Source organism: Zalophus californianus, chromosome 9 (assembly GCF_009762305.2).
Source record: "Zalophus californianus isolate mZalCal1 chromosome 9, mZalCal1.pri.v2, whole genome shotgun sequence".
Taxonomy (NCBI): domain Eukaryota; kingdom Metazoa; phylum Chordata; class Mammalia; order Carnivora; family Otariidae; genus Zalophus; species Zalophus californianus.
The window spans coordinates 74,716,348-74,735,708 of NC_045603.1; the positions used below are offsets into that span (position 1 = coordinate 74,716,348).

At 37.8% G+C, this 19,361-nt stretch overlaps 1 protein-coding gene across 2 annotated transcripts in view; it reads left to right on the top strand.

The window, feature by feature from the left end:
* SYT10 (synaptotagmin 10) overlaps positions 1–19,361 on the top strand; it is a 67,580-nt gene that overhangs the window by 32,212 nt on the left and 16,007 nt on the right. The gene's annotated exons all lie outside the window — the stretch shown is intronic.

A 19,361-nucleotide genomic window follows, 5' to 3' on the forward strand; every position in this document is an offset into this window, starting at 1 on the left:
CAGCAAAGTCCCTTTTGCCATGTAGGTAACATATTCACAGATTCTAGAAATTAGGATGTGGCCATCTTTGGGAGTGTGTTTATTCTGAGTACAACATCTATCAACATTTTCATTTCAATATTCTGGATACAAAAAGAAGTAGGTAGATAATAAAATATATTATTAAATTATTCTAGCCAAATGACATTTCTCTGTAACTGGAACACTGAGCCACTCATTGTTCTAGATACTGCTTATGGCTTTTCTGTTGGCAAGGCAGTAATGAAACCTAAATTTCTTGACTATGACACCAAAGCTCCCAATATACACTAGTATTATCTTTATGGTTAGTATAATGTTTAAGTAAAGCTTCTCTTCAGCTTTTGAAAAATCAGTAAACAATTTTATATTTCAGATAATAAAGTGAAAAAATGCGAGTTGAAGTTTGCTTAAGAAATCTTTTCTTACACATTTTAACTTTAAATAATTTCATAAGAAATATAGAGTTTTCTACAGAGAAGGAGAAAGAAAGGAAAGAAAAAGAAATGTAGTCATATACCTTCACTAATCCAAGTTTTGTAGAAACCTGCAAAGGTGATCCAATTATGTGAACACAGGTTTTATGTAACAGATAAATCTCTTTATATCAGGAGACACTAATGACAAATACACATAAATAACTAGTTAAAAATAGATCTTAAGCCATTCTTATAATTTAAGGTTCTTATTTGAAATAACCATGTATGAGTTTTTTAAAAGAGTAACTTTATCCTGCAAACCTCCAACTTAAAAATTCTAAAATTTAGTCAAAAAATTTTGTTACCAACTTGAAATAGTTGATATTTTTTTAAAGATTTTATTTATTTATTTGAGAGGGAGAATGAGAGAGAGAGAGAGCACATGAGAGAGGGGAGGGTCAGAGGGAGAAGCAGACTCCCTGCCAAGCAGGGAACCCGATACGGGACTCGATCCCGGGGCTCCAGGATCATGACCTGAGCCAAAGGCAGTCGCTTAACCAACTGAGCCACCCAGGCGTCCTACTTGATATATTTTTAATGTTTAATGAATCTCTTTAGTATCATTAAGTCATATTGATATAAATGCCATGGATCTCTTTTTACTTCTTCAGGCCAATGATATGATTATTAAAAGTAGAACTCTATGGAAATCAGAGTCGCTGCTTTTTTGCGATTGTTTTTAATTATTTTGTGTCTCATTCCAACAAATTTTTATCATAGAGTTTCTGTCAGTTTTTTCCTCCATGTATCCAAAGACCTGTCCAGGGGCACCTGGGTGGCTCAGCCATTTAAGCAGCTGCCTTCGGCTCAGGTCATGATCCCAGGGTCCTGGGATCAAGTCCCACATGGGGCTCCCTGCTCACGTGGGAGGAGCAGGAGCCTGCTTCTCCCTCTCCCTCTGCCTGCCGCTCTGCCTACTTGTGCTCTCTCTCTGTCATTCTGTCAAATAAATAAATAATAAATTAAAAAATCTTAAAAAAAAAAAAAAGACCTGTCCAAGGCCTTATTCAAAAAATCTTCCTAGGCCAGTTCACTAAATGAAGTTGATTTTTTTTCTACAGCATTGGAGTCAAATAACTTCAATTTGATTACATAAGTATTTACTGAGAACCTTCTGTGTACAAAGCTTATACTTTGTTCTAAAGTGGAAATAAAGACTAGTAAAATACAAGTTTTGGTCAAGAACTTTAGTCCAATAGAAGAAACAAGTAAACAAAGAAGTAAAGTATATGCTAATATATAAGTAATACTATATAATATCTTCCTGATAACCTCTACAAATGTGGTCTTGTTCACACACACACATTCACACGCGCTTTCTCTCTCTCATACAAATTATGTCTAATATGAATATAGTCTAAAAGATCACCATATGAAGATGACAGAATTCTGAAAAAAAAGGAAAGGGATGTTTCTTGAAGAGAAAACAGCATGAGGAAAAAGAAAGCAAGTTCTAGAACATTTTCGGGGGGGAAATAGTAGGCTTGTGAGTTTGGGAATATGATATGAAGAAGGGACTAAAGGGAACCAAAAGTAGAATGTTCTATTTAAACTGCACTCAATAGGCCCTTTATTGCTGTAGAGGTTTATATTTATTTTGTTTTTATCAGGAGAGTGAAACTATTAGAGCTGTTACCTTCTATGGCATCATGTGTACACTGGGTAGGAGTGGGGGCTTATGAAATGTAGGGGGCCAGGTAGGAGTCTAACATGGCAGTCTAGATTAGATGGAATAAAGACTGGCTGAGACTGGTAGTAATGGAAATGGAAAGAAGCTAACATCTGCCATGGAAGTGCCATCTGTGGCATATATTTAAACATTTTCCAAGTAGATGTCTTATGTCTTCCCCTTGCCTCTAAGAGGCTGGAAGACACAAATCATCTTGTACATCTCTTATATTCTTTACAGCATGTATGAGCACTTTGTAATTAATCAGTAAATACTTGTTGAATAAATTAATGTGGCAAATTCTCATAGTAGGTCAAGTTTAAGAATGTATATAAGTATAAATCTGCCACTACCAGAGGGCAAAAACAATGCAGTCTTGTACCCTGTTGTTTACAAATTAATAAATATACACTTAGTTCTATTTGTTAACATCAACTACTTTCTGTAACAAACACTTAAAAATTTATTCTGTGTGTGGCATAAATCCATATGCAAAATAAAGCAGGAATATTTTATTGTCAAAAATCCTTTCAGGTTGAAACAAAAGTCACATATTTTGTATTCATAATTTCATTACTAATTATTTCTATACAAGAAAGATTAATATTTTTATCAGGAATTAGCAAGGTTTTTAAAAATTTAAGATTGGGAATAAAAAGGAAGTTTGAGGAATAAGGAAATAAAAAGGTATGTCTTTATTCTTTGCAAAAAATTAATTTTCACTTGAAGGGTCATCCCACTATATACCAGAAATATGGCAAGCCAGTCATCGCTTGCACTAATATAGAAATATTTCCCAACATAGGGAAAAATCACATTGAAGAACAGTGTGTACCCTATGCCACTATTTTGGTAATGAGAAAGAAATATACATTCATATTTGGTTATATGTATTAGTAAAGCCTATTTAATGACACACAAGAATCTAATAGTAGTTATCTATTGGCAAAAATGGTAGAAACTAGATGAACATAGAAAAGGAATGATTTGCAACATATTGCTTCATATACATTAATTTTTAAGCTATGTAAGTATATTTTTCAAATTTTTAATTAACTTTTTTCAAGAAGTCACTCATTATAAAGACTAATTTAAATGTAGTGATCTCATGCACACTCAAGAAGCCATTGAAAGTATAGGTAGCTAAAGAAAAGCTTTTCTTTTTTTGAATAGAACTAACTATTTTACATATTTATTTACTCATCTAATCAATGAACATTTTTTCAGCACCAATGATGTTCAGACACTGAGGAATTCTCACAGGAAAAGAGAGTGTGTGCACATAACCACACTGACCTGGTTTACAGCTATAAAGTACTTTAATCTATTATCTTTTAACCAAGGATCTATCAAGTTTGAAAGGGTAGACTTTGACATGCCAAATACAAACTTTTGTGTCCGTTGTACCAACCAGAGTACTGAATGTACCAGCTGAGATTGAGTTTGAAGTTATGTATTTTAATATATAGTACCAAAATATCTTTAAATGTTTAAAAATTTTTTTGATTTGTTTTCTTGTTTCTAGTGACATATTTTTAATTTTTCCCGAGCATCCTGGATCTATTCCAGGATCAAAATAATACTGTTTTTTATTTTGCTTTGTTTTTTTGCATTTAGCTATCAATTCTCTTTTAAATTTTGTTAACTCTGGAATAATTTGTTATCCAGTAACATTTTAAAGAGTGGCAAAATTCCAACTTCATTCTGAAGGAAAAAGTGTGGTGGAAGGCAAGGCAGTAGAGAGTAAATTTTTTGGTTAGGGGCCATCTAGCTCAACCTTTGGGGTGCAGCAAGCAATATTACAGTCATAGGCCTGCAGATTGGGACAATGAACTCGCACCTGCTCTTCCTTAGGCATTCCTAATTTTCTCTTTCATCTCTGCTATAAACCCTGTCCTGGAGTGTCATAGATACCACATCTGCTAATGGGCCACCATTAATTGACTATTAACTCAAATGATGCAGATAAATTTTATGAACTTATCTATAACGTCTTTTAGTCATTTTGCAAGAATTTATAACAAGTACCTATGTTGTAATATAAAATCAAATTAAAATTAAGTTCAAAATAATAGAGTCTATCATAGACTATCAAAAGATTATGAAAGTTCCCAAAGGGTGGTTTTTCTTGGCTTTAACACCTGCTTACCTCAGGAAGACTGTTAAGGGACTGTCTCCACAAAACAAACAAACAAAGCAGGAACACACCCATAAAAACACCAGACAAACTAGTGGTTGCTGGAGGGGAAGCGAGTGGAGGGATGGGCAAATGGGGGAAAAGGAATAAAAATAAGGAACATTGTCTCATGAATATTTGGTATTCAGTAAATCACCATAGTTTTTTATATTATTTTGAAAGTTAAACCTTATCTATGTACATTTAGAGAACAAGGCTTCAGTGTTCTGTCTGTTTTGACTGCTTTTGCATTTCACATGAAAGACTGCAGGCAAATTAGCTTTAAAATAGCCCACAACAATTAAATTAGCCTTTATTATCAGTGTAAGCAGTAGATTCCTGTAATATTGGTTACAGCATTTTGTTTCACAAAACAAAAAAAAGTTAATGCATATCTAAAACTTAAATTGGTGCCACCAGTTTTAGTCTTTTTTTATTTTTAAGATTTTATTTATTTATTTGACAGAGAGACACAGCGAGAGAGGGAACACAAGCAGGGGAAGTGGGAGAGGGAGAAGCAGGCTTCCCGTGGAGCAGGGAGCACAATGCGGGGCGCGATGCGGGGCTCAGTGTGGGGCTGGATGTGTGGGGCTCGATTCCAGGACCCTGGGATCATGACCTGAACCGAAGGCAGACGCTTAACAACTAAGCCACCCAGGCACCGCACCAGTTTTAGTCTTAATTCAACACTGATGCCACACTTTTTAAATAAATAAAGAATTGTTGGGTAAGCACAGTAAGACATTTTGAATCACTGAAAAAACATCAGTCAAAAATTGGTAGCTAACTATATTTTAGTCATAATATTTGGGGTTCAAAAAGCAAGATGATTTTTTTTTTTTTTGCCTAAATTCATTGCATCCACATAGTTTCTAATTTAAATTCCTACCTTGCTCGACTTGTAAAGATTATAATGCCCTCTAGGTTCTCTATCACCCTTGGGTCTCTCCCTCTCCCCCCTTCCCCATTGCCTACCCTCATCCCTCTACCCTCTTCCTATCTGGCTACTGTCGGAAGCCCTGTAGCCTAATCACTGAAGAACATAGCCTTTGGGACAAACTAACAAGCTTTGCATCCCTGCTGTGTCACTTCTCTCTATGGTTTTGAGCAAGTTACAAAATCTCTCTAAACCTTAATTACCTTATCTGTAAAACAGGGATTATGGGAAGGCAAACTATAGTTTGTTGAATAGAATAAATAAGATAGATGCTTAGCAGAGCCAGGCATTTCTCAATGTTTACTGTATGTTAGCTGCCAAGAAGTTTTACAGATGCTATCATCAGGATATGGTTTTGGTGGTTGTTAATATAGCTTACATATTAAACAGGAATAAAGATCTTGGTGCTAAAAAATAGTTATGTCCTATTATTATAGTAGGAGGTAGTTTTAGGTGGTATGCTTATCTATGTAGGGTGGAAAGTTTTGTCTAAGAGTTTATTTAAATCTTTTTAGTGACTGTGTACTGTGATTCAGTGAGTATATAATTTTTTTATGAAGTATATACTCATAATGTCACATTGCATGCTCCTCATGTGCAACCCAACCTGACTCTTCCTTTTACACCGGGCACTTCTCCTCTTTCTTCCTTTACCAACCTGTACGTGTGCTTATTGAGCGCATCTTATAAAACTTCAGGAGCTAAAGTTGCTAGATGTACTCTGTGTGTTCCTTCAGGTTCACTCTCTATCATCCTCCACGCTGTTTGGTAGCTCAGGGGGCTGGCCTCTTAGGTCCACAGACACTGTTCTCTGAGTTTTGGCAAGAGATGTTAGGGCAGGAGGAGAATGTCATTTGGATATGTATTCTCTCATCTTGCTCTGAGAGATTGCCTCAGTCTGACTGTGTCCTTCACCTGAGGGCAGGTGAAGAAAAGCAGCCTTTTCTTTTCACCACTTTTTCCTTCTGAGTCCAGGTAGCTGTCCCCCTTCCCTTGTCCTTTCAGACCTAGGGGTCATCACGCCCCCCCCACCCGTTACCAGGGCCTGGTGCTGTACCCTCTTTTGTGGTTTTCCGACCCCTGCTCACATCTCTGTAGATAGTCCATTTGTTAAGCCCTCTGGAATTAGCCTAGTTTATGTGTGCCATCTATTTCCTCTTGGATCCCTGACTGATAGCCTAAAGGGGAAAAAAAGAACAACAACAAAGAATTCCTGACTACAGTCTAATTTCCTATAACCTTCTTGGACTTTGCCATGTGTCTGAGATATTCTGTGTGTTCATTTCCTTTAGTCCTTTAAAAGCTTGATTGTAAGACAAGGCCTTCAACCACAGAAAGTGAGAAAGAACCATGGCCATGCTAAAATCCTCTAATCTTTATACAGAGAGAATTTCAAAGGAACTCCTTAAAATGGAATTTCACATTTCATCACAATTGAAAAAGTCAGAATTTCTGCCTCTTAAAAATCAAAATTTCAGACAGGAATAATACATTTATTTAGAGTCATCTAGAAAAGTGTATGTTAATATTATAGGTTTCAAAACATGTTTATGTGCCCAATTTCTTACTTTAAAAATTTAAAATGGAAACACTTATAAAACACTATGCATGTCCCTGTTTTTTAAGTAAAATGTACTGAATAATTTGACCTTTTCTTAAGAGTGGTGATCTTTATGACATTAGTTATAATAAATTTAAAAAGCAGATTTTTATTTCTGTCCATTGCTCTTCTATTACACTATTTTGTCCCCATTATAAGTATATATGCTTCCTGCATTCCTTACCTCTCCAATTTGTTGCTTTTAAAATACCTAAGTTGGGAGAATTGTATACAAATAAAATCAACACATTTTAAATATTGACCAGTGATCTTTTACTCAGAGTAAAGTTCATGAGACTTGTAATAGGTCAGAAGTCTTTTCATATTAATTTTAAAATTCTAGAGTATTTTGGAGTAGGATTTTGAGAATATTCATGTCTAGATCATGTGGTCATATTATTTTAGAATTGCTAGAGATTTCAAGTATAATCCTTTAATTTTATGGTTTAGAAAATGAAGGCTTGGAATATTTTTAAAAAAATTACTTATGCTCACCCAGCTGATTAATAGAAGATCCAGAACTGGATTTTAAATCTTTTAACTCTTAGTTCAGTGTTCCTTGTCTTGAATTATCTTGGAGTGTTACCATGTTTGGAATATACTAAAAAGAAATTAAAAGAATTGAATTTTTTTAACATGGAAGTTCAACTTTTGGCTTACAGGGTTAAAATCTCAAAATACTTAACATAATTTGAATTAAATAAATTTTTAATATGATACTTATGATAAAAATATGTGTTTAAGGCCTTTAAAATGTCTAATCGTATCAAATCTATCTTGTTAACAACTTGTATCAAAATACATGGAGAACTAAATAATGACTCTCTTGGCCTTTTTAAAAGAACAGTTGGAATCAATGTTATTTCAGGAAATTTCTAGGCAATTTTTCCTCTCAGATGTAATTAGTGAAAAATCTGTATGTGGGGTATAATTGAATTTTATCATTTGTGTCCTGCTGTATTTTAATGTTTGGAAGTTGCAGGAGATAAGGAGAAGCTCTTCAGCCCCATGACATGCTAGCAACATGCCTGTATCTGTTGCAAGTTCTAGGAATTCAGTATAGTTCTAAAGGTACCATGAGTTAAAGTTGTTCCTTTCTTGCACTTACCTAGTTTAATTATTATTAACATGCTCTCATATAGTGAAGGGAATATGCAGTTGATTTTTAAATGTGAATGTTCAAAATATTCTCCTCCTTCTCTCTAATAGACTGCATTAAAGTTTCCTATAAATCAGGTAACTGATTTTCTAATTTCTAAAGAATTTTTTCAAAGAAATATAGTACTTCAACTGCTGGCTTTGAAATCTAAGGCCATGAAAACAATTTAAAGTTTGTTGTCCTGGCTAGTAAAATTTGAAGCACTGTTTCTTCTGGGGAAAGTCACAGAGGGAAGCAGAAATCTGCAGGAACTGAAGTGAGTGTAGTTTCATTGGAAAACTGGCTCTGCTCCCTTCTGCCTCCATTACTTTGGGTAAGTCGCTTCACATTTTTTAACTTGTTTCCTCATCCACAAAAAAAAAAAAAAGTTTTATAATAATATCAACCCCACAGGAATATTTTGAAAATCACACGAGATAATAAATGTGAACTTCCTGTAAAAGTTGCCCAGTGTCATTTATCACCAACGTGCTACACTCTTGCGCACAGCTATTTGTTATCTACTTGATTGCTAATATCCCAGTGTCTTCCATGTTTTAAATTTCTTACCCTAATAATTAAATTTCCTAAATGAATCACCTTCATGTTTTTTTAAAAAATGAATGAGATACTTTTTCTTGATCCTTTTCTTCAATCTTGAATAAAATATAACAATGTTATAAGAGACTATGCCATGGCTTATATCACGTTCAGTCTTTCTATAAATTTAATTCACTAAACCAGAGATCTTACTGACTGAATATCAATTTTATTCATGTCTTTGGAGTGCTTTTAAATTTTTAAATGCTCTATGCACAATCCCACACCCCATGGTAAGCAAAGGGATGCTTTACAAGTACAGGCACTTATCAAATGCCAGTCTACAAAAGAGCTGATAATCAGAAGCAGAAAATTATGCCCAATCAGGCTTTGGTCAAAGAAAATAGGCTGCAGGGGCGCCTGGGTGGCTCAGTCGTTAAGCATCTGCCTTCGGCTCAGGTCGGGATCCCAGGGTCCTGGAATGGAGCCCCGCATCAGGCTCCCTGCTCAGCGGGAAGCCTGCTTCTTCCTCTCCCACTCCCCCTGCTTGTGTTCTCTCTCTCGCTGTGTCTCTCTCAGTCAAATAAATAAATAAAATCTTTAAAAAAAAAAAAAGAAAAAATAGGCTGCAAATATGTAACTTACAGTTTACTTATGTATAGAGTAGCAAGTGTGACATATTGGCCATCCAGAGAAAATAATGGATAGAAGAACATTTTGTAGGGGCGCCTGGGTGGCTCAGTCGGTTGAGTGTCCAGCTCTCAGTTTAAGCTCAGGTCAAGATCTCATGGGTTGTGGGATCAAGCCCCCACAGGGCTCCACACTCAGCGGGGAGTCGGCTTGAAGGACTCTCTCTCTCTGACCCTCCCCCAACTTACACGCCTACATGCACTCTAAATAAATCTTTCAAAAAAAAAGAACATTTTGGGCGCCTGGGTGGCTCAGTTGGTTAAGCAACTGCCTTCAGCTCAGGTCATGATCCTAGAGTCCCAGGATCGAGTCCCACATCGGGCTCCCTGCTCGGCGGGGAGTCTGCTTCTCCCTCTGCCACTCTCGTGCTCTCTATCTCTCATTCTCTCTCGCTCAAATAAATAAATAAATCTTTAAAAAAAAAAAAAACATTTTGTAATGGAGGCTAGTTACCTGCTCTGCTCACTTACAGAACAGGGATCTTAAATCCATCAATTCAACCAACTCTATTTCTCCTACTTACCAGGCACTCTTCTGGGATGTTTTAGAGCATAATCTGTCCCAGTGTATAAGGCCTACTTTCTAGAAAAGGGAGGCAGGTAATAAGGAAGGAAATAGGTAGTGTGTCCAATGAATGAACTGCTATGTGAAACAGAGGCAGGGTAAAAGGACAGGAAGTGGCAGTGGAGTGGGGCCACTCTAGATAGAGTGGTCAGAAAGGGAGCTCTCTGATGACAGTTAGGAGATGAGATCAGAGACAGCTCAAGGTCAGATCTTTTGGAGCCCTCGAGCCATGGAAAGAGCTTTTGGTTTTACTCCGAGTGACTTGGTGGCTTTTGATCAGAAGTGAGCCATGGTGTCACTTAGCATCGATAAGATCTCTGACGACTATGTGGAGAATAGACACTGGGGAGCAGAGGTTGTTTGGTTCACAGCAAATCATGCTCAGAGACTAGATTCTCTTTGCCAGTAATTTGTTTAACATGGGTTCACCATAGGAATTATAATGTATAATAATATTTCACAAACCAATAGCATACGGGATAACGTGTCTTAGTATGCCAATAAAGAGATACCAAGCCAATAATAGAGTAATTACACTCTTGTTCCAGGCCAAGAGGAAATGAATGAAATAAAGTCCACATTTCATTGAGGTACTCCTTTTAACAAGTTGGTTCTCAGTAGAGTCGGTCTTTCCAACTGAAATGTGGGTATCAGCTGCTGGCCTAGCAGGAGCTAGGAGGGTGTAGCTAGCAGGCAGCTGCACCGCACTGCAGAGAAGATGGGCTGCCCGGAAGGTGACTACTCGAGGGACACAGCTTGCCTCACTCCCTGGCCTGAGTAGCCTGGCCAAGGCAGGAACACGTGTCCCTTCTCTTCCTGACACTGCTGCACAGTTTCCCAGCACTGCCAACCAATAGTAGCCTGGCCATGGCAGGTGCGGCTCTCAAAATCGACAGACAGCTATTCAGATTAGCAAAGAGGAGCCTTGCCCAGACCAAACACTCTCGAGTTACTGGTCAAATTTTGGTTTTTAAAGTTTTAAGGTCCATCACATGATGGACACCCCTGCCATTATTCTGGTATCAATGAGGTAATGATCCTCTCCTTTTCATGTGCAAGAATTTGGTAAGAAAATTTAAATATCTAACTGCAGAACAATTTCATTGAGACAAGGTATTCAAAACAAGTCCAAACCACAAACACTGTTGTCCAAAACAAGCTTTCAAAACATGGGTTTGAAATCATAATGAGTCAGTACACAACAGGGGTGAAACTATATAAACTAATTTAAGGTAGACCCTAAAATAGGGAAGCCACGTTCATCCAGTCCAAGTGTCTTTGTACAACCATACTGAGAGGGATGTCTCAAATGAGGAATTTTATGAAGGTATTTAAAAGCTTCAAATAGGGGTGCCTGGGTGGCTCAGTCGTTAAGCGTCTGCCTTTGGCTCTGGTAATGGTCCCAGGGTCCTGGGATCAAGCCCCGCATCAGGCTCCCTGCTATGCGGGAAGCCTGCTTCTCCCTCTCCCATGCCCCCTGCTTGTGTTCCCTCTCTTGCTGTGTCTTGCTCTGTCAAATAAAATCTTTTTAAAAAACAATAAATTAAAAAAATAAAACCTTCAAATACTCCAAGGAGAGCTGCATAGTGTACTGTGCAAGTTTCTATGCCACTATCTATAAGCAGTGATTAAGGTTTGAGAATAAGTCTCCAGTTCCTCTCACCAAGAAGTTTAAGGTATCTCTTAATCAGTATTATAAAGGGGAAAATTCTTATTAAAGTTGGATCTTCTTACGCCCCAAGTTGCTCTTGTCCGTGTCTACATTGGGCTATCCCCTCTGCTTCAGGCTGCTCATTACACCAGTAGTTATGAAATTTGATTTGTTAAGTCTGTGAAAGACCTCAGCTCTTCCAAGGCCTCAGCTCTACTCTACAGCCTCAGCATTTTGTCCCTTCTAGTGGCTAAGTCTGAGGCTGTGTTGGATAGGATAAAAGCTAAACCATTTGGCAGGCAGAATTATTTCCCGCTGGGATTGGGAGCAGAAAATGGTTCTCCCACTGAGCAGAAACACAGCACTATTAAATAGCATCGCTGACAATAGTAGCTCTGGGTTGTGAGTATTGATCACTTAATGCTCAGTGGAGTTTGTAATCATCCCATTTTCAACACTGCCATGTTCTCTGCCCCCTTTCTGCCCTGACTTCAGCAAAATTTCACCTGGACTTTGTGCCATGACCAAGCACAATACTTAATATTACACACTACTAAAAAGTGTGTTCTTTCCTTCCTGCAGAAATACAAGCAAGTCCTGCTAAAGGACACCTACTGAGCATTTTCTGTCTTCAAGTGGAGATGGTGGGGAAGAATCAATAATGCAAATGTATGTAAAAGTCCAGGAGTCTAAATAGGTGCTGTGACAGAACCTTCCTTTGTCTCCCCCATCCTCGTTGACCATGGTGAAATCTGGTTTAATCGCAATCACTAGGAGAAGGAGGAAGAGCAGGAAGGAAGTGTTGTGCAAAAATTGTGGTTCTTTGAAAGAAAAGGAAGGAAGTGGGCTAGAAACTGGAGAAGATGTTAATTACATTTTCTAATTGTATTCTTTTTTTTAAGATTTTATTTATTTATTTGACAGATATAGCGAGAGAGGGAACACAAGCAGGGGGAGTGGGAGAGGGAGAAACAAGCTTCCTGCTAAGCAGGGAGTCCGATGCAGAGCTCGATCCCAGGACCCTGGGATCATGACCTGAGCTGAAGGCAGACACGCTGAACTGACTGAGCCACCCAGGCGCCCCTTCTAATTGTATTCTATCAAACAGCTTCCTCCTCCTTCTTTGCCTCCCAGAGCCACAAGACTGCTTGTTTGGTGGAAATGCCCAAATGTGCAAGGAAAAAATGCAATTTATACACCTTAAGGATACATTTGATTCTGAAATTCCAATGCACTATAGAAATACAGCAAACAATTCCAGATCACACTAGAGTAGAGGGATCTATGAAAAATAAAGTTGAGTAAAAACCAATAGATAAGTATCCTCTAACTTAAGCTCCCCAAACCTTTAGCATATCTTTACATGGCTCAAAACTATTAGGACTATTATACTCCCAGGTCTACCATACACACACATGCCCTTACACAGTTCCAGGGGGCTCCACTCAGAGCCTGCCCACAACATCCATAAACAGTGTCTTTGCTAACTTGTTCTCTGGTTACTGAGTAGCCTTCAGTCCTTCAAACAGTAGATGTCCCTGCTGCCACTGAAGTCATGAACTGGCCTGATGCTTTTATGATTTATTCATTCAATATGTTTTTTTTTTATTGAGCATCAACTTTATGCCAGTCACTGATCCTAGAAAAATTGTTGTAAACAAGGAAAGATATATTATTTTTGTTCAACATCTACTGTGTGTCAGACTGGGCCCATAACATATATTAGCTTTGTATATCATTCCTTTATACTTTAAATGCAACCCAGACTTCTGGGTAATTGTCATAACCATGAAAATGGATCTCATCCTGACTACAATAAAAATCAGGGTTGAGCTACATATTCCTGAGGAGGGGTCATTTATTTTTATTTTTTTTTAATTAGAGAGAGAGCACAAGCAGGGTGGAGGGTCAGAGGGAGAGGGAGAAGCAGACTCCCCATCGCAGGGAGCCCAATGTGGGGCTCAATCCCAGGACCCTGGGATCATGACCTGAGCTGAAGGCAGACACGCTGAACTGACTGAGCCACGCAGACACCACAAGGAGGGGTCATTTAGAATAAGGCCAGTGTGTTGCCATTTAAATATCCTATGTCATTGCCAGAGCCAGTGGTCTCTGTTTACCTTCTAGTCATGGTTGGACCCCCCACTCTGCATCTCAAGCCTCTTTATATGCTGCTCCCTCTGTTTTTAATTCTCTTTACCTTTAGTCATTCTTCAAAATTCAGATTAAAAGTCACCTACCTCTGAAGTCCTCCTAGATTTCATGAAAAGAATCAGGTATGTTCATTATCCAGTATGGTCTTTCCCCATGTATCCCCAAGCAGATCAACCCTGACCCTGTTCTTGAACTTGAAATTGAGCTATAAGCACTAGTTGAGCCTTTGTGGTTTTTCTAATGAAGCTCTGCTGGGTCTATAGCAAACAAGGGCTAAAGGGGCCTATTCATACATTCCTGAACATGCTTAAACTATATATACTATTTAGTACTCATTTTACCAGTGCTTAAAGTTACAAAATTTTAGAGCTGGAAAATAAAATCAGTTCATCTCTTTGAACACCCTATGTTATACCAAAGAAACTGAGGTCAAGTGAGGCTAAATGGATTGCCCAAGGTTAAATTCCATGATTTTCTCAGGTGGGTGGATGATGTGAGTCAGAGAGAAATAAATATTTTATAGTAGTGTGAATGCAGTAGACCCACTCTGGGTCTGCATTGCACAGTAGCTTCATTTTGTGAGCAGACGAATGAAAAACTAGTAATTTAATGAAGATGCTCATTTGATCTAACACATTGTTTAACAGTGTGAGGAAAACCATCCATTTTCTTACCATCCAGGAAATGTGGAAGGCAGGCAGCATTTAGGCTGCTAAGTGGATGTGATGACTATTGTCACCATGGCAACCAATTGTTTGTTTAAAGTTTTTTTTCAATAAGTCTTAATGATTCTTACTTTCTAATATAGCTCTGAATTCAAACCCAGCCAACCTTCACATACCTGTTTATTTTAATGGCCCCTCTCCCTTTTTTTAAAAAAATATTTATTTGTTTGAGAGAGAGAAAGAGTTGGGGTGGGTAGAAGGAGAGCGAGTCTTAAGCAGACTCCACGCTGAGTGTAGAGCCCAGTTGGGGCTCAATCCAATGACACTGAGATCACGACCTGAGCTGAAACCAAGAGTCTGACACTCAACCAACTGTCACCTAGGCACGCCACCCCTCTCTTTTTTTCATCCTAATCTAGCCTCCTCAAAACAAAGAAATTTTTTCCAAATATTATTTTCATTACCAACTAGTACATGGGAGAGGTAGGATTTTAACTCTGGCTTTTCTGATCTGGGAACCTATATGCCCTTTTCATTCTGCCAAGCTCCCACTCTTTCATATTACCAACACCTTTGGATCCCTTTATCCCTATTATCCATAGGAGTCACAGAATGAACTACATAGAGCCTTAAACCTTCTCCGACATGTCACCAAACTCCTTATTTCTCAACATAAACTGCCCGTTCTTATTTGTAAATATTAATCATCGTACTCACATACAATATTATTCCTCTTCTTCTCTGCCAGTCCCATGTCTTTAGGCTCTCAAACCCTAATGTGCTGTTTACTTCCCTCCAGGGGTGATTCCCTTGGTTAGAACATGCTGTAGTTATCAAGCCTTGAATCTGCTTCCCCTCCATCTCTGTACTCAGTTGCTATAGTTTAATCTTACTGTTAGCTCAGTCCTGAAATAAGATGTGCAGTGCAACTATTTGCATATCAACTTATCTTTCCAATGACTTTTATTTCTATCCTGGAGAGATGGTACATGGAAAAATCTTTATAACTGTGACTATGTTTATGAGGTTAACTTTGGCCAATTATTAGAAAATGATCTTTATCGACCCAGCTCTATGTCTGTGGAACCAGGATGAAGAAATCAAATGTAAGTCCCTGACCTAGCCTCAGTGTTAGCCTTCTTCACAATACAGTCAGAAGATTGTCACTGTGAACGTTCCAACAAATACATTAGTGTGTATGAGAATGGTCTTCGTACTTGAAAGAAATTTTATGGAACACTATATGCTAGACTTAAAGCAGGGTTTCAAATGATTATTTGCCCAAAGATACAATGGTTTTTCCAAGGTTAATATGGGAAGTTCGTGTTTATGTAGAATTGAAATAAATGAGGTTATCCATAATTAAACTTTTCAGAAACCCAAAGCCTTTCTCATTTTAAGAAACTAAAACCCAAAATTACCAGTTCAAATATTTTAAGGATTTTGGATAAAAAATAACTCCATCCAAAAAACAGTATATGCTTCTCTACTTTCTTAAACAGAACATAAAGAATATTTTTTCTAAGCTTAGTGACTCAAAAACCATCATTTTGAATATTAATCACTCTTGAAATCGATAATAAAATGATGTTTTTAAGTTACTGAGGCATTATTAGTGTCAGTTCTCCTTGATACAAAATGATTCCAGGTTGTTATCCTTTTTCAAATGTTTGCTTCTTTCTTGTATGAGTAGTGTCTTTCCATCTATCATTTATTGCTGCCTTCACCGGACTGACAGCTGTTAATTTCCCCATCTCCACATTCCACGTGTGAGTTTTGACCTGCTATAGATTAATATACAAAAGTAAACATTCTTGTTTAGAATTTTGTCAAAAATAATAGTAAATGGGTAAATGTATAAGTAAATAGTAAATGAATAAGAAATGAGGTAGTCTCCTATTTAAAAGAATTTCACCATATAACTTTGTTCTATTTGTGCTATATGTTCAGAGAACTTTCAACTTATTTTCTGGTTCTTTGTGGTGCAGGAGGAGGTTCAGACTGTTGGGACTGAGTATGGCCTTATAAATTGCAGTGATCTTGGGCAGAGAAGAAGTGGCAATTAAAACTCAACCCGCTCTCTGGAGCTGGGCCATCGACACAGGGACAGACTTAGTGGGGTTACCAAGAATTAGTGCACACTAGCTCATAGGACTGTAGCCAAAATCTGGAGTTCTGCTGTTAGATTTGTTACAGGACCTTTTTAAAGGTTATAAGCCATTTACCTTCATTAAGTTCATTTATCATAATTATCTCTTAGATTGCTTCCAGATTTAAAAAGTTGTAGAATATTGGTATTTACCTTAGAGAGTGTTCTGCCCTTTTCAGTGTGTATGCAATTTCAGTTCTTTCACATTCATACTTCCTGAAGGAAATATCTAGTCTAATGAAAAATCTAACTTTTGTGCGGTTATTATGCATGCATACTATACATTAATCTTTACCACCAGTTCATTCCAGTTTCATTAAAACTCCTGACCTCATGAAGTTTAAATATTTAAGGAGACTTCTTACTACTACAGTAGGCAAAAAGCCAGCTAGCCTGCATACAGAGCTGCCTGGGAGTGTTCTTTAATCATGCTCTTTGCTTTCAATTTATTTAGGCTAGTGCTTTGGTCAGCTCCTCAGTTTAACTTCTTTATGCTTACCAATACCTGTTAATAACAGACAGTCAAAATCATGTTGCAGCTGGATAGAAAGGACCTTTGAGAGATGGGACCAAATACAGTAAACTTTCTTTGTTCCAACCAGTAAGTATGTGATATATCTAGAGAAGTAGAAAAATTACTTCCACAGATTGTTTCATGTGTAAAAGTTAAACCGTATCAATCATATACATAAAAATATGTTTTATTTACTGATCCCTTTAGATGTCTCTCTGTACTTTTGTCTGTTTGTATGTGGTACATTCCCTCTTGGACTGTAATCACTTCATCTCTGAGATCATGTCCCCTATTTCTTCCCTAGCGTCTCCATTGCCATCCCCACCATGTTTCTTGGTAGAACTTAATACTTGCTCTCTACATTCATAAAGGGATCCCTTAAATTTTTTACCAGCTGGTGACAAAATATGCCTACTTTTATAGATAGTTCCTGGAAGGAGAAATACACAGTGAGAGAAAGGGAGGGGTGGTGGCTGCCAGACAGAAAACTTCAGAGAAAACTCTATTGACTCAGCCTAAAGAAACACTGGAAAAGACATAGGAAGATAATCATCAGATAAAATAAGATCCAGACTTATTTTCTTAGCCTTTTAGAGCCTACTCTTTTCCTTCTCAACTGAGATTTTCAAGGACAGACTCCTGCCAAATCTATCTTGGTATGTATGGCACCTACCAGCACACCTATCAAATAATACTCAGTAATTGCCTGGTGGTGAAAAGAATGAATCCTTCCTAGGAGGTTGTACTCTTTCTGTTTTTTTCTCAGGCCTCTCCTGTTGGATCTGGCTCACTATTTTGGGTTTGCAGCATTCCAACAGCCCAAAAGAGACCAAGTTGGATATATCTTTTCTTTAAAATATTTTTTACTAAAGTTCTTAAAAAGTAATAACTGCTTTCCTTAATTAATTTTTTCTCATTATCCAGTACTTACTGAGCACCTGATCTGTGTAAGGTACTGCTCCATGTGATGGCAATACAGCCATGAATAAAACAGCATCCTTTATTGTATGTCAGACACTGTGTTAAATGCCTTAGACTTTACTTACATAACTTATATGTAATGTCAGTACTTTACTTACATTATCTCATTATCTCATTTAATGATTAAAACCACGGTTGAGTGGATATTTTCCTCAATTTGAAAATGAAGTTTCAGAGATTCAAAGCTTAAATTTCCTAGGATCTCACAGAAGTCAAACACAAGTTTAAATGACTCTAAGGTTTATGCTCTTAATTAGCAGGCCCTACTACTTCTAGACCGTGAATAAAGAAATGGGAATTACATAAATCAGAACCTAAGCTGTAAGAGTAAGTCCAACAAAGGTTAATAGTTTGTCATGAAGAATTTTTAAGAACCGGGGCACCTGGGTGGCTCAGTCGTCGAGCGTCTGCCTTTGGCTCAGGTCATGGTCCCGGGGTCCTGGGATCGAGCCCTGCATCAGGCTCCCTGCTCCATGGGAGGCTTGCTTCTCCCTCTCCTTCTGCCCCTGCTTGTGTTCCCTCTCTCTGTCAAATAAATAAATAAAATCTTTAAAAAAAAAAAAAAGAATTTTTAGGAACCTAGCTCTATGGGGTTGGGTGCATAGCAACTTACTTCCTGCCAAATTAAATCTCCCACATATTGTCTTACCATGAATGATCTGATTAAACCCTGTAAACAGCTCTTTGACAAGCATCCTAAATATGCATTGTTCACACTCATTTTCGTTTGTCCACCATCTGTGCAGCTATGGAGAGGAAATATATATCTGGGTACTGTGGACAGTTCAAATTCATATTTGATACAAAGCAGGTCAGTTTTTGTCCATCTGAACTATAATCTTTTCATTCCTTCAGAAAGATGCACTGACAGCCAACTATGTACCAGGCACTTCAGGGGGATGTAGCAATAAAAAGACAAGAACTCTGCTGTCCTAGACCTTATATATGGGAATTGGGGAAACAAAAGATGCATTTAAAAGATAATTTCTGATGAGTACAAGTGCTATGAAAAAAAAATGTGAAGGATCTTTGAGTAGGTGAGCATAGGATAGGAAGGGGTAAGGTCTTACCGAGGAGATGCCGTTTGAGCTGAGTCCTTTATAGTGAGAAGGAGTCATCCCTGGAAAGATACATGAGAAAAAAACAAAATGCACCAGATAAAAGCAGGAACAAACTGCATTTGTTTGAATAACAGAAAAAAAAAAAAGGTTTTTGAGTCTGTATCAGAATAAGCTGAGGAGAGAGGCAAGAAATAAAGTTAGAAAGACAGGTAGGGGGTACCTGAGTGGCTCAGTCATTAAGCATCTGCCTTCAGCTCAGGTCATGGTCCCAGGGTCCTGGGATCGAGTCCCACATCGGGCTCCCCGCTCGGCGGGAAGCCTGCTTCTCCCTCTCCCACTCCCCCTGCTTGTGTTTCCTCTCTCACTGTGTGTCTG